This window comes from Cetorhinus maximus, chromosome 25 (genome assembly GCF_964194155.1).
Source record: "Cetorhinus maximus chromosome 25, sCetMax3.hap1.1, whole genome shotgun sequence".
Lineage (NCBI taxonomy): Eukaryota > Metazoa > Chordata > Chondrichthyes > Lamniformes > Cetorhinidae > Cetorhinus > Cetorhinus maximus.
The window spans coordinates 45,589,554-45,605,752 of record NC_135903.1 but is presented as its reverse complement, the minus strand read 5'-3'; positions in this window follow the sequence as shown (position 1 = coordinate 45,605,752).

Here is a 16,199-nt window from a genome sequence, read left to right as displayed (position 1 = left end):
GTGTCTCCTAGCTAGGTGCAAAATTTCACCCCCAGTCTTTGAGTGGCTTATTCAACGAATTGCAAATATACTCTTTACCTTAACTTCCTTACATCTCAAAACTACTACACATCAAAGCATCCAGACCAGCTGGCTTTAATCCAATTAACACCCATCGACACAGACGCTACTAGAAATCCAATTTTAAAATTAGTTCTAATGACATTATATACATTAATATCTTCATGGCAATACATGTATCAGATATACAAGGTTAGGTGTCACTCAGGCCAGAATATTGCCATCATTATGCGAGGGAGGGCCCGACACACCGATGCATAAAATGACACGAGATGACATCAGGTGTGCGTCCCCATGTTGTCCCGTGTCATTTCGATATTGCGTTCAGCAAGCACGCGCCAGAGGCGGCTGCGCACCCGAAATGCCAAAGGCCTACTAAGGCCATTTAAAAAGTAATTGACCTTGTTAACAGCGCTGTCCGTCCAACCTTAAGGTTGGCAGGCAGGCGAAGAGCCAAGCGGCCTTCACGTTTTTCAGAAAACTTCATCCACGGGCACTTGCCTCAGAGATTGTTGCACTCTTTCGCGTGTTTGGCTCCGTGCCTACTCCTGCCCAGCCCGCCCGACATAGTTAAGACTCAGTCCTCAGCCTAAACCATGAACATTCTCCATCACGACTCTCAGTCCTGGGTCTCTTTCATCATCACGTGGGCGGCATTGTTTCTCCAATCCCACACATTAACCCTTTCAACCCTGGACACCCTAATACTACATCCCCCCCTAGTCTTTGCCCAAATATATTTTACATTAATATTTACATACTACCCCATTTACTCCCAAGTCTCTGACTTTATAGATTCAATCAGTCTGGAGGTTTCATGACTCCCCTTGATCTTGTCAGACTTAGAAAATTGATGGTCTCTCTTCGGACTTCCTTACTTTGACTTGGTCGGTCTTCAGTAAAAGTTGCAGTATCTGCTACATTGTCAGTTTGTGACTCAACATCTGGGGTTCTTCCAAATGTATTGGAATGGTTCTTTAATCTGGATCTAGACTTGAACCTCTTTTTCCTCTCCTTGCTGTTATACCGCTCTCGATCTGTTGTTTCTCACTCAAGATCGGATGTTGTGGGTTTATCCCCCTCTCTATGTTTGATATGTTTCCTATCCTTATCTGTTGAGTGGACCCTGTTTCCTTTTCATTGTTTTGTCTGTTTCTCTTTACTTCTAGAATGATTAGTAACTCCTCGATTGTGAAGTCTTGGGTGACCCTGGATTGATGTCTCTGGAAATAATTGTTTAGGCAGGACAGGAAGCTGTGAGGAAGGCACTTGATCAAAATCTTGCTCTCCCTCAAATTCCAGTAACCCTGGGTGTAGCAGTAAGGTCAGTGTCTTCCAATGGAAGAGGTGGAATTGTCTGGTTTGGTTCTGTCTCTAGTTCTGGACTTGTTTGACTGCTTGCATCTTGAATCACCACTTTTGGTGGATGGATAGGTGTGGATACACTTACAAAGGGATCACCACTGTCTGATAATTGTGGTATCGTACCAGTGTGTTCTATCGCTTGAGTTTCGTCTTCTGTCTGTTCAACTGATTCAAAGTGATGAAGGATCATGGTCACACTCAGGTACTCATTGGTCCAATTGCTTCATTATCACATCAGTGAGAACAAGTTTACTCTCGGTCTCCTGGACATCTTCCTGGAAAAGGGCTAGATTATCAATTCCTGTGAAGTGTCAAAAAAATCAGCGCTGAAGTCCCAATCCAGATCTTCAATGCAGTTGGACAGTTAGAGGGGCTCAGATCTGATATCATTATTGACTGTCTGTTGATTGACGTCCTCCCGCTTTGTAGAAGAGTTTGAGGTTGACACAGACGTTTCGGTTCAGAAGGGAAAATTCCTGAATGCAAATAACATATAATGGCCTGGATTTTTCCTATGGTGGGCGAGCTGAGTGGGGATGGAGGGGCCGGGGCCGATCGCCGCCTGTGATTGGCTGCGCTCCGCCATTTTACACGGGTGGGCCAATTAAGACCTGCCCAGCGTAATGCACGGCCGATAGCGCTCAGCTCTACCTGTGTGGGCAGGGAGAGGAGGGAGGTCCACATGCATGCGAAGGAGCGCAGCAATCTCCCTGAGGCACAGAGCTACCTCGGGAAGATTGAATGGATAATGAAAAAATTCAATAAATGATGTGAAAATTTTTAAACATATCCCTTCAATGTGACAGTGTCACATAAGTTGGGACATGTTTGTAAAGATTTGTAAAGGCTAAATTATTTATTCTATTTTATAAAAGCTTCAGGAAACCTCATCCCGCCTGTGGATGAGGTTTCCTAAAGCAAATAAAAACAAAATTAAAATTTTAAAATTTAATTAATAACATGTCCCTGCTCATGTGACAGTCAGAGACAGAGTTTTATTACATTGTGTATTTCCTTTTATTTTGAAAATGCTTCATCTCTCTAAGGCAGCTCCGTGCCTCATGGAGATTATGAAGCGCACACTCACATTTACGAAAAGCGCTCTGGCCCCACTCGTACTCCCGCCCGCACAGGCAGCGCTGAGCGCTGCCACACACATTTCGCGCTGGGTGGGCCTTAACTGGCCTCCCAGCCTCAATCGCGGGTGGCAGCCAGCTTCCTGACCACCCCTCCCATCCCCACCCCCACCCCCACGCCCGCCAAGGCCGCCCAACCAGAGTAAGGTGCTGTCCATAGATAAAGAATGAAGGAAGGTGACGTTTGGGGGCCATATAAGAACTAAAAGGAGTGTGTAAAACAGCCTCTTGGAAGCCTCCAACCATGTTAGCAAAAGTGTGCTGTGTCCAGTAACTAAAGTTAGAGAAAAGCCTTTGGAATTCCACTGTCAAGTGGGTGCTGTTAAATTTGCTGGCTTGCTATTTAAATTTAAAATCCATCTCGGACTGTTGCTTTAAAGGGGGTGTGCAGTTGGGAGACAGTTTAGTTAGAAATTGAGATTTGTTATAATATTAGGTAACTGTAATCTTATGTATGTGCTTGAAATATTTTCTTTTGTTAATAAATGTTTTAATTTAGTTTTTAAAATTGCTAAAGGTGTTGGTGGACTCATTACCTCTGAATTCGTTGCCTAAATCTCATAATAAATACAAATTGCAAACCCGTTGTGACAGCGTGGCCAAGTCTCCCTTGTGAATTTGTTGTGCCTGGCACACATCACTTGCCATGTCATAACTAAACTGGGGGCTCATCCAGCAGATTTGAAATCCCTTGATTGGTTTGGACTTGGTAAATTTTAAGGCTACGAGTACGAGAAGAACATTGAACTCAGGAATTGGTGTTGAGGGATTTTAAAGCGGTGAGATTGGAAAAATGGTTTTATCTGGCTGTCACAGAGGGTAAGGCAGGTGTGGAGCGCAGAGACAGTCAGAGATGGTTGCTGTCATGAATCCTTCCAGTTCACTTTTCAGTGATGCATCTGTGGTCCATGATAACCATATGAAGTTCAGGAGCATGTATAGGGTAGAGGGCAGGGTAGCATCAGGACTTTGTTAACTCTTGTCTCTCTTGTATGTCCAATGGCAGAGCAAAGGGTATCGGAACTTGCAGACGTGCCATCTGAGAATGCATCATCAAATCAGCCCTGTGCATCCTCCATTAGTGCAGATTCTCACACCTCAGTCAGGTGTGAAGTGCAGTTGGGACAGGTGAGCCCAGCTGGTGGACACGGCACAGATACTCAGGAGCAGTTGATGGAGGCTGAGAGAGCTCTGGCCAGTCCCCAGGGGAGAATTGAGGACAGGCCCAGGAATGTTCAGCCTCATGCAGATGCTGAGCGTTGGGGCTCATCGGCGAAGTGGATGACATTAAAGCAGCAGGAAGTGTGTGGGCATCTGTCAGAGCTCCCAGAGGCTGTTCACTCACATGCATGGGGAGCTGATCCATGCCATCAATGACCCATGTCTCTGGCTTATTAGCACATGACATTTTCCATTGAGAAGTGGCCACTCTCATAGACAGCCCCATGTGATAGACCAGCAAACAGATGCAGGAGTCATGGACTGGCTTCCACATTAGCCCTCCTCCAGTAAGTATTTTCACATTTGAATGTTCCTTGTTCTCTTCCAATACTACACGAAGCCTAATAATATTGAAATTACTATTCCCCAAATGCTCTCCCACTAAAATCATTTAATTTCCCGACTGGATCTAGCATAGCTTCCATCCTCATTGAACCAGAGACACACTTGCCAAGCAAAACCTCATGTAATTATTTCTGGAATTCCTCCAGTTTTTCATTCTTTACATTGTTACTGTCCCAGTCTATATTGGGATAATTGAAGTTCCCCATTATCCCAACTGTATCGTCCTTCCATCTTTCTGAAATCTGCCTGCAAATTTGCCCTTGTATCTCTTTCAATGCTTTGGTGACCTATATTATACACTCGTTACATAATGTTTCCTCTATTGTTCTTCAGTTCTAACAAAACAGATTCTAACTTTGAACCCTCAAGTGCATCATTCCTCTCCAGCGCTGCAGCAGTTCCTTTGATCAGTATGCCACCTTGACTCCTTTATTCCTCCCCTAAATTCCTGAATATGTTGTAGCCAGCAATATAAAGTTCAAATTCCTTCCCATGCTTGAACCAGGTCTCCATGGCTGCCACTATATCATAATCCTATTGGTAATTTGTGCCTGCAGCTCACCAACCTTATTTCACATGTGTGGGCCCAACACATGTTCTTCTTGTGGAGATACAGAACGTGGCTGAGGTATTAAATGAAAACTTTTCAGTTCTTCTTAAACTACTTTCCCCTCCATCCTAAACTCCGACAACAAGTGCAAAAATCTCCTGGACACTTTGTCACTAAGATCGAGAGCTGCCTCTGCTGCATCCCTCCATTCCACTAGCCCACCAGGCCAAACTTCCTCTAAAGCTCCCCCCGCCCCTAGCCCTGAACTCACATCTTTTTGCAATTTCTCTCCTATCGACCCTCATGACGTCTGAGCTCATCGTGTCCACAAGACCCACCTCCTCTTCCCTTGATCCTATTCCCAATAAACTGCTGAGCACCTAACTTCCCCTCCTGGCTCCCACATTAGCCAATATCATAAATGTTTGTCTGTCTTCAGGTGCTGTCTCTCTTCTTTAAACCTGCCATCGTCACCCTCTCCTAATAAAAAAATCAATCCTGGACTCCAAACTTCAATCCTATTTCCAACTCCTTTTCCTCTCCAAAGTCATGAACGTGGTTATCTAACGATAGCCAAAGAATCACTTGCAATGATAACTCTTCTTGCTCCCACACAGTTACCTCTGGTGTCCCTCAAGGACCTTGGCCCCTCCTATTTCTCATCTACATGCTTCCGTTTGGTGACATTGTCTAAAGGCACAGTGTTAGTTTTTACATTTATGATGATGACACCCAGCTCTGCTTCACCAGCACATCTCCCAACTTCTCCACCGTAGTTAGATTATCAAACCGCTTATCCTGTATCCAATTATGGATGTGTAGAAATTTCCTCCACTTAAATATTAGGAAGACTGAATCCATTGTTTTCGGTCCACACTCCAAACTCTGTTCCCTAACCACCAAATCCATCCTTCGCCTTGGCAACAGTGTTATGAAAGTATAATAATTTTCATGATATTATTGTCATTATTGTAAAAGTAGGTTAATAGTGGGGTTTGGTTAGTGTGTGTGTGCGCGTGTGTGTGTCTGTGCGTGTATATAATTTAATTGAATTGGAAGCAGCTGGTCTGGAGGTTTGGAAATATCAAAAGATGTTAGGAAGAAGTTAGGTAGATAGGGGTTTGAAATGCTAAATACATAAACATGCCAAAGTCTTAGGATATAAGGTGTGAAGAGAATTAGCATTTTTAGATAAATTGGGGCAGTTTGAATTTCAAAGAGATAATAGGATGTTTGCACCGAGCCAAATAAGCTAGGCCAAGCAGTGTGTTTATTTTTCACACAGGTTACTGACCATATTAGCACCAAGAAAAGCTTAATATTATGGGAAGTACATTTTCAGAGACATATGGACCAGTGGAATTTACAGATTAAAAAGAAAGAAAACACATTAGGGAGAATGGAAACCTACGTTGGGAGAGGTCCTGTGACATCTAGCAGAAGCTTGCAAAACATCCTCCAGCCATGTCTGCATGTGTCTGCTGCATCCAGCCCTGAAAGGTGATAACTGTGCTGACCTGTCTTTGTAACTTTAACGTCTATTTTGGACTGTTGCCTTGCAAGGGGGTGTATTTGGGAGTCAGGTTAGGTAGGAATTTTAGTATTTACTATAGTATTAAGTAATTTGAATCTTATGTATATGTTGACACTTTTCCTTTGTTAATAAATATTTAATTTAAAATTTTAAAAGTCTAAAGGTCTTAGTAGACTCATTACTTCTGATTTCAGCGCTCAGTCTTCTCATAATAAATACAAATTGCAAAACCATTGTGACTGCAGAACCAAATTTCCCTCATGGATTTGGGTCTGTCTGGCACATCACCTGCTGTGTCATAACAAACAGTCTGAGGTAAAGCCAGTCTGTTTGCAAGTTGGATGGCATATTTGACCCTGAGATGAGCTTCTGACCTCATATTCATGCCATTGGTAAGAATGTCAATTTCCCCCTCTATAACATTGCCCAACTTCACCCTTATTTCAACTCATCTGCAGCTGAAATCTTCACTCATGCCTTTGTTACCTCCAGGCTTGACGAGTCTAACCCACTCCTGGTTGGCCTCTCACACTCTGCCCTCCCTAAACTTGAAGTTATCCAAAACATCCCTGCCTGTGTTTTAACTCACACCAAAGGCAATATTTTCCCCCCAGCAGGGGGATGTGTGGGAGTGGGCGCGGGCACACATCTGCGCAAAAGAGTTCACAGATCTCCCTGAGGCAAAGTGCTGCCTCAGGGAGATCGGTGGAAGTACTAAAACTTTTGGAAGGATAGAAAAAACATTCCTGACATGTCCCCTCAGGTGACACAGCCACATGAGCTGGGACATGTCAATTTCTTATATTTAAACATTTCATACACATTTTAAATCCCTCATGAAACCTCATCTCACCCCGGATGAGGTTTCATGTTTTTTCTGAAGGCCGCCTGGGCTCTTCGCCTGCCCGACAACCTTAAGGTTGGATGGGCAGGTCCATTAATTGCTTTTTTAAAGGTCTTAAGTGGCTGTTGACAGTTCGGAGGGTGCGCAGCCAAGTCAACCCCCACCCCACTCGCTGACCGAAAGATGCAGTCCCAAGTCCCATTCCCCTATCACCCCTCTGGTCTGTTGATATCCCTCTCGCTCTCTCGCTCGCTCTCTCTCATTCTCTCTTCAGGTTTACTGCTTAATAAATTTGCTCTTCCTTTGACTCGAGAAATCCTTGTTTGACTGGCTCCTTGTTGCTCACGGCTAAAATAATTAAATATATTTTGATTTAGAGAAGGCATATCCTCGCAAAAAACAAACTTAAAGCTTTGCTGTGACAAACGATGAGGTTGAATGTAGGGGAGCCAGCTCACTCCTTCTCACCTGGTCATAGCAAAATTGGGGGCTCCTGTCTGGAACTTGCTCCTGCAGGCTGATGGGAGAATTGGAATGGGGAAAGTAAATTGTTCCTTCAAAAGTAATTTAAAAACTGCAAAATGTTTTCTTGGGTCTGTAACACTAAAGTACTAAAATGTCCACATTCAGTGTCAATGCTTTCAAAGAGCAAGATGAGATATTTGGCAAGAAGTTAAGGACACTGGCCTTGGAAGAATTAAAAGGTGTAGCTCGGCACGTGGAGGTGGAGTTCCAACCGAAAGCCAGAAAAACTGAAATTTTAAAACAGGTGGTGGAACATCTAGAGGTGGAAATTGAAGACACTGAAACAGGTAAATTAGCAGCAGGGACATTAAGATTAGGGCAGTGGAAATTGGAAACTGAATCTGAGGAAGGAGAGAGGGAGGCAGGAAAGGAAAAGAGAAAGGGGGTTTAAATTAAAACAGCTTGAGCTGAGAAGGGAGGATCCCACTGCGCCCTTTGAAGGCACCCCTAGTTCAGACTTAAAGGTTGAGGTAATAAAGTTCATCCATTTAATCCACTCGTTTGATGAAGAGGTGGTCTTTATCGCTTTTGAGAGGGTAGCACAGCAGTTAAGGTGACCAGTCCAACACCTGTCCCTGCTGTTGCAGAATTCTGTGTTCCTCTTTTTGTCTCTGTCTGCTTTCTCTTTGCGTCTGCATCTATGCGCTAACCACCTTTATCTTCCAGTTCCTCCGCTTGTAACTATCGGTGTCTGCAGATCGCCTTTGTGTCTGTCAGCTACACGGTTTCTTTCTTACTTTCCTTCCTGTTAATACTGCTTCCAGATCAAGAGCTACATGGACCAATAAGGCAAATGGAATGTTTGCCTTTATTGCAAGGGGTGGAGGTGAAGTATTAACTTGGGGAAGTTTTGGTACAACCATACAGGGCATTGGTGAGACCACACCTAGATAACTGTACACAGTTTTGGTCACCTTACCTAAGGAGAGAGATACTTACATTAGAAGCAGTTCAGAGAAGGTTCACCGGGCTGATTTCTGAGATGAGGGGTTTGCCTTATAAGGAAAGGTTGAACAGGTTGGGCCTATACTCATTGGAGTTTAGAAGAATGAGAAATGATCCTATTGAAACAGAAAAAGATTCTGAGAGTCCTTGACAGGGTGAGAGGATGTTTCCTCTGATGTGGGAATCTAGGACTAAGGGGGATAGTTTTAACATATGGGGTCTCCCATTTAAGATGGAGAGGAGGAGAAATGCCTGCTTTAAGAGGAGCAGGCTTGAGGGGCTGAATGGCCTCCTCCTGTTCCTATGTCTTGTGTTCTTATGTATTTTTCATTATCCAGGAAAATTACAATTGATCCCCTTACAATTGATGTAAACTCTGAAAAGTCCTTTTCCAAAATTAAAAACAATTACAATTCCACAGACATTTTAAAGAAATGATATATTTTCCTTCCTGTACAGTTGCCAGGTCAAAGGTCATCATGGACCAAAATTGCCTCTTTCCTGAGAATGTCCAGTGTGGATTAGCGAGAGTGCTTTTGACACTTTCCCTTTTAGCACATTTCATCAAAGTGCTGGAGTGAGACTAATGGACAGCAGTTAGAGAGACACATCTGACTGAGTATGTCCTGACTCAGTGCTCATTGAAAGAGTGAGAAATTCCAGATGTAGCAACTGCACAGAAAGGGTCACGGAATTTAACAAGGGAAGGAAAGTGAAAGCTCTGGGATGGGGGGGTTTAATGAAGCTGGTCTTCACTTTCCCACACCAACACTGAAGTGCAGAACATCCCATTAATGCTCAATGGTGAATGGACACTACTAACATTCCATTGAAACAAATCCTCATTCATCGCTGAAATCCATTTAGAGAAATGGAACTGTCCTTTTCCTGCAGGAGAGGATCCCAGAGTGAGGCTAAATCATCAAACTTGCAAAACCTGACCCTACTCCACCACAAACATTCCCCTTTTCCAACTAACCGGGTTTGGATATTTGGTCCAAATAACTCCCTCCATAGAGGTGGGCCCATCATGTAAATATTTAAATGAAGCATTTTTGACAAGATTGTTGCAGAAAACTAGAACTAACTCTGCCTCCCTGCATGAAATCTTGTGGAATCTTGGTTGATGAGGCAAAAACACAGCATCATCAACAGCACCAAAATCCCAGGCCAGAACGTTTCCCTTGTCGGGTGGGCTTGGCAGGAGCACGCGGGGGGGGCGGTCAGGAAACCAACTGCTGCCCATGATCAGCTCCACTCCGCTATTTCATGTGGGTGGGTCAATTAATTTTATTTTAATTAGCTTGCTAATGGCCTTAATAGGCCTTTCAATTATCAGCATGCATGCAGCAAAATATCGTGTGAGTGCACGATGATGTCAGGGCGGACGCCTGCATGCCGAACATAAAATTCTGCCCCTAATATAGAGGGAGTGCTGGGGGCAGGGAAACAGCGACGGGTGGTGGTAACAGAGAAGGGGGCAGGTTTACAGGAGACATAACTTGCCTATAAGGTGAAGAGACAGGTCAGCATTCCTGAACTCCCAAAAGAGCAGTGATTCTGAATGTTGTAATTGTCATGTCAGGTGTTTGCAGACATTTTCAGATAGAATTCCATAGAATAGATAGAAGGACAGAGAGCGACCCACTGTCCCAGAGCGTGAAAGGACAGAGAGCGACCCACTGTCCCAGAGCGTGAAAGGACAGAGAGCGACCCACTGTCCCAGAGCGTGAAAGGACAGTGAGCGACCCACTGTCCCAGAGCGTGAAAGGACAGAGAGCGACCCACTGTCCCAGAGTGTGAAAGGACAGAGAGCGACCCACGGTCCCAGAGCGTGAAAGGACAGAGAGCGACCCACGGTCCCAGAGCGTGAAAGGACAGAGAGCGACCCACTGTCCCAGAGCGTGAAAGGACAGAGAGCGACCCACGGTCCCAGAGCGTGAAAGGACAGAGAGCGACCCACTGTCCCAGAGCGTGAAAGGACAGAGAGCGACCCACTGTCCCAGAGCGTGAAAGGACAGAGAGCGACCCACTGTCCCAGAGCGTGAAAGGACAGAGAGCGACCCACTGTCCCAGAGCGTGAAAGGACAGAGAGCGACCCACTGTCCCAGAGCGTGAAAGGACAGAGAGCGACCCACTGTCCCAGAGCGTGAAAGGACAGAGAGCGACCCACTGTCCCAGAGCGTGAAAGGACAGTGTGCAACCCACTGTCCCAGAGCATGAAAGGACAGTGTGCGACCCACTGTCCCAGAGCGTGAAAGGACAGTGTGCGACCCACTGTCCCAGAGCGTGAAAGGACAGAGAGCGACCCACTGTCCCAGAGTGTGAAAGGACAGAGAGCGACCCACCGTCCCAGAGCGTGAAAGGACAGAGAGCGACCCACCGTCCCAGAGCGTGAAAGAACAGAGAGCGACCCACTGTCCCAGAGCGTGAAAGGACAGTGAGTGACCCACTGCACGAGGAATAAACCTGGAATAAGATGCAAGTCTCAGTAATGATGATCATGAAAGTACCACATTGCTATAAAAACCCATCTGGTGCATTAATTTCCTTTAGGGAAGGAAATGGGAGATTAAAAGCTTTAAAAATTTTAAGCAAACTATTCCGTTAGCCTCCATGTAGTTACTTGAGGCCAACAGTAGGAAAGTGAGTAGCTAGTGAGTCTTATTTTTTTTTCAAGTAATGATTATTATTATTAGAAAGTTTTATTAGTAATAGTAATGTTTATTAGAATAGGTAAAAGTTTATTAATAGTAGTAACGTCTATTAGCAAATAGCAAGGTCCATTAACTAAGGAGGGAAAACTTTTTCACACAGGATTGTTAGGATTTGGAATGCACTGCCTGAAAGTGTGGTGGAGGCTGATTCAATTGAGGCATGCAAGAGGGAATTGGATTATTATCTGAAAAGGAAGCATGCACAGGGTTACGGAGAGAAGGCCAGGGAATAGCACTGAGTGAGTTGCTCATTCAGAGGTCCAGCACACACACGACAGACAGGATGGGCTCTTTGTGCTGTAACGATTCTGTGATTACCACCAAGTGAGGCAATCAATCCTGGTTCAATGAAGAGTGTAGGACATCGTGCGAGGAGCAACACCAGGCACACCTAAAACTGAGATGTTAACTTGGTGAAACTAAAACTCAAGGCAACATGCATGCTAAACAACAGAAGCAGCATGTGTTGGACAGAGCTAAGCAATCTCACAACCAGCAGATCAGATCTAAGCTCTGTGATTCTGCCACATCAAGTAGTGAATAGTGGTGGATAATTAATCAACAAAGGCTCCACAAATATCCCCATCCTCAGTGATGGGAGAGCCCAGCACACCAGTGCAAAAGACAAGGCTGAAGCATTTGCAACAATTTTCAGCCAGAAGTGTCAAGTGGGTGATCCATCTTGGCCTCCTTCAAAGGTCCCCAGCATAACAGATGCTGGTCTTCAGCCAAATCAATTCACTCCATGTGATATCAAGAAATGGCTGAAGGCACTAGAAACTGCAAAGGCTATCGGCTCAGACATCATACTGAAGACTTATGTTCCAGGACTAGCCACATGCGTAGCCAAGCTGTTCTAACAACAAATATAACAACAAATAAACAAACACCCAACAATATGGAAAATTGCACAGGAATGTCCTGTCCACGACATGCAGATCAAATCCAATCTGGCCAATTATCGCCCCATCACTCTACTCACAAATGAGGGAGGCGATGGTGTAGTGGTATTGTCGCTGGACTAGTAATCCAGAAAACTCAGGGTAATGATCTGGGGACATGGGTTCAAATCCTGCCATTGCAAATGGTTGGATTTGAATTCAACAAAAATCTGGAGTTAAAAGTTTAATGATGTTCTCAGCAGAGGTTTATGATCACTAGATATGGCCAAATAGATAGACTTCCTCTTAAGTTTGAGATTCTTAGTTTTGGTGTGCTTTATTCCTGTATAATTACTCTGAGGCACAACATCATTGTATATTATGCATTTATTTTCTGAGTAATGGGACAGGCTTTTATCTTTGTTAAAAACGGGTGATGCTATGGGATCACTTTAAGAGACTGTAAATGAAGAGTCAGTGAAGGAAGTGATGTCAGGTATCACATGACCCGTGAGTTGTGGGTGTAGAGTAAGTAGTGTGTAAATATGCTCCTCTACTCGTGATGAAGTAACAGAGAAGTTTGATGAGGGTAATGCTGTTGATGTGGTGTATATGGACTCCTAAAAGGCTTTTGATAAAGTGCCACACAAAAGACTTGTGAGCAAAGTTCGAGCTCATGGAATAAAGGGGAAAGTAGCAACATGGGTAAGAAATTGGTTGGGAGAGAGGAAACAGAGAGTAGTGGTTAATGGATGATTTTCGGATTGGAGGAAGGTTTATAGTGGATCTCCCCAGGGGTCAGTGTTAGGAGCCGTGCTCCTCCTGGTCAATATTAATTGGTGTACAGGACACATTGTCAAAATTTGCAAATGACACAAGACTTGGAAGCATTGTGAACTGTGAGGAGGGCAGTGTAGAACTTCAAAAGGACAGAGACAAGTTGGTGGAGTGGGCAGATAGGTTGCAGATGAAGCTCAATGCAGAGAAATGAGTGGTGATTCATTTTGATAGGAAGAACATGGGGAAACAATATAAAATAAAGAGTCTAATTCTAAAAGGGGGTGCAAGAGCAGAGGGATCTGGGTGTATATGTGCATAAATCATTGAAGGTAACAGGACAGGTTGAGAGAGCAGTTAATGGACCATACAGAATCCTGAGCTTTATGAATAGGGGCATAGAGCGCAAAAGCAAGGACAGTATGTTACACTTGTATAGAACACTGGATCGGCCTCAACTGGAGTATTGTGTCCAATTCTGGACACACTTTACAGAATCACAGAATTGTTACAGTGCAGGAGGAGGCCATTCAGCCCATCATGTCTGCACCAGCTCTCCGAATGGGCATTGCAACTCAATGCCAATCTCTTGCTTTTCCCCGTAACCCTACACATTGTTTCTATTTAAATAATCATCTAACATCTTCTTAAATGCCTCAATTGAACCTACCTCCACCATACTTCCAGGCAGTGCATTCCAGACCCAAACCACTCTGTGAAAAAGTTTTGTCTCATATCACATTTGCTTCTTTTGCAAATCACTTGCAAAGCACAATCTGTGCCCTCTCATTCTCAATCCTTTTACAAGTGGGAACAATTTCTCCCTATCTATTCTGTCCACCCCCCATCATGATTTTGAACACCTCTCTCAAATCCCCTCTTAGCCTTCTCTTCTCCAATGAGAACTGTCCCAACTTCTCCAATCTATCTTCATAACTGAAGTTTCTCATCCCTGTTCACATCCTTCCTAAGGTGTGGCACCCAGAACTATACATAATACTCCAGCTGAGGTCCATCTAGTGTCCTATACAACCTCCTTGCTCTTGTACTCTATGCCCCTATTAATAAAGCCTAGGGCATTATGCTTTATGAATTGCTCTCTCCACCTGTCCTGCCACCATAAATGATTTATGTGCATATACATCCAGGTCCCTCTGCTCCTGCACACCCTTTAGTGTTGTACTCCTTATTTTTTATTGTCCCTCCATGTTCTTCCTACGAAAATGCATCACCTCACACTTCTCTGCATTGAACTTCATCTGCCACCTATCCACCAACCTGTCTATGCCTGTTTGAGGTTCTACACTGTCCTTACCATTTACAATACTTCCAAGTTTCATATCATCCACAAACTTTGAAATTGTCCCCTGCACACCAAGATCATTAATATATATGAGGGGAAGAATTTTTGGGTCAGCGATCGGTAGCGGGGCCTACTCGCTGATGTGTAAAATGATGCACGGTGACGTTGGGCATGTGTCCCGACATCACTGCGCGTCATTTAGATTGTCAGTTCGGCGGGTGCGCAGCCGGGTCAGCCACGCGCCCGCTGAACTGTCAAAGGCCTATTGAGGCCATTAAGAAAGTAATTAAAGTTGTTAAGGATGCTGCCTGTCCAACCTTAAGGCTGGCGGGCGGGAGGCGAAGAGCTCAGGCGGCCTTCGCATTTTTCATGGCACCTTATTCATGGGCGGGATGAGATTTCATGAAAGGTTTATTAATCAAATTAAAATTCTTGAAAAATTAATGGACAGGTCCCAGATCATGTGACAGTTTCACATGAGGGGACAGGCCATTAAATTTTTTTGTACCTTTCTACAATGTTTCATAAGTGAAAATAATCTCCCTGAGGCACCTCCGTGCCTCGGAGATTTCTGCACTCTTTCCCGTGCATGCATGAAAGAGCACAGGCCCTGACTCAGGGAATCCAACTCCCCCCACGCACCTCCCCCCTCTCCCCACCAGCCTCCCCCCCCCCCCACGCCCACACAGGGAGCGCTCAGCGCTTTCCAGGTGTGCGTCACGCTGGGCAGGCCTTAATTGGCCCGTCCATGTAAAATGGCGGCGCAGCCCCGATCAGGGGCGCCATATGGGTTTGCACCCACCTTCGCACAACACCCCTGACTGGGGGGAGTTTCTGCCCCAGGAAAAGCATAGGTCCCAATACTAACCCCCAAGGGAACTCCACTACAAACCTTCCACCAGCCTGAAAAATATCCATTAAACATTGCTCACTGTTTTCTGTGACTTAGCCAGTTTCATACCCACGTTGCTACTGTCCCTTATTCAATGAGCTGTAACCTTTTTCATAAGTCTGTTGTGTGGCACTGTATTAAATGCCTTTTGGAAGTCCACGTACATCACAACAACAGCATTACACTCATCAACCCACTCTGTTACCTCTTCAAAAAACTCCAGCAAGTTAGTTAAACACAATTTTCCCTTTCACCTCCATCACCACGGCCTGGGTAGCACTTGCATCTGTCTTTACCAAGGAAGCAAAGTATTCATTTAATACCTCAGCCATGGCTCCTGCCTCCATGTGTAAATCCCCTTTTAGATCCCTAATCAGCCCCACTCCTCCTTTCACCACTCTTTTACTATTTACATGCCTACAGAAGGCTTCAGGATTCCCTTTTATGTTGGCTGCCAGCATTTTCTCATAATCCCTCTTTGCTTCTCATATTTGCTTCTTCACCTCTCCTCTGAATATTCTGTAACTTCTTATTTATCTTAATTTCTAACTCCTTTTTCATCCAGGAAGCTCTAGATTTGTTTGCCTTAGCTTTCCCTTTTGAACCATCTCCTCTTTGAAGGTAGCCCATTGTTCAGCTAGTTTTTCCCACCAGCCTTTGGTTCCAGTCTATCCGGCCCAGCTCTGTTCTTGCCCCATTGAAGTTGGCTCTCTCCCAGTTAATTATTCTTACTCTGGATTGCCCATTGTCCTTTTCTACCGTCATCTTAAACCTTATGATACAATGATCACTGTCTCCTAAATGTTCCCCCACTGACACTTGATCTACTTGGCCCACCTCACTTCCAAGAACCAGGTCTAGCTGTGCCTCGTTTCTTGTTGGACTGTACACATACTGCTGTAGGAAATTCTCCTGAACACACTGTAGGAACTCTTGCCCCTCTTTGCCCTTTACACTACCACTGTCCCAGTCTATATTTAAGGAATTAAAATCCCCCATTATAACTAGTCTATAATGTTTGCACCTCTCCATAATTTCCCTGCAGATTTGTTCCTCTACATCCTTCCCACTGGCTGACGATCTATAGACTACACCAAGCAATGT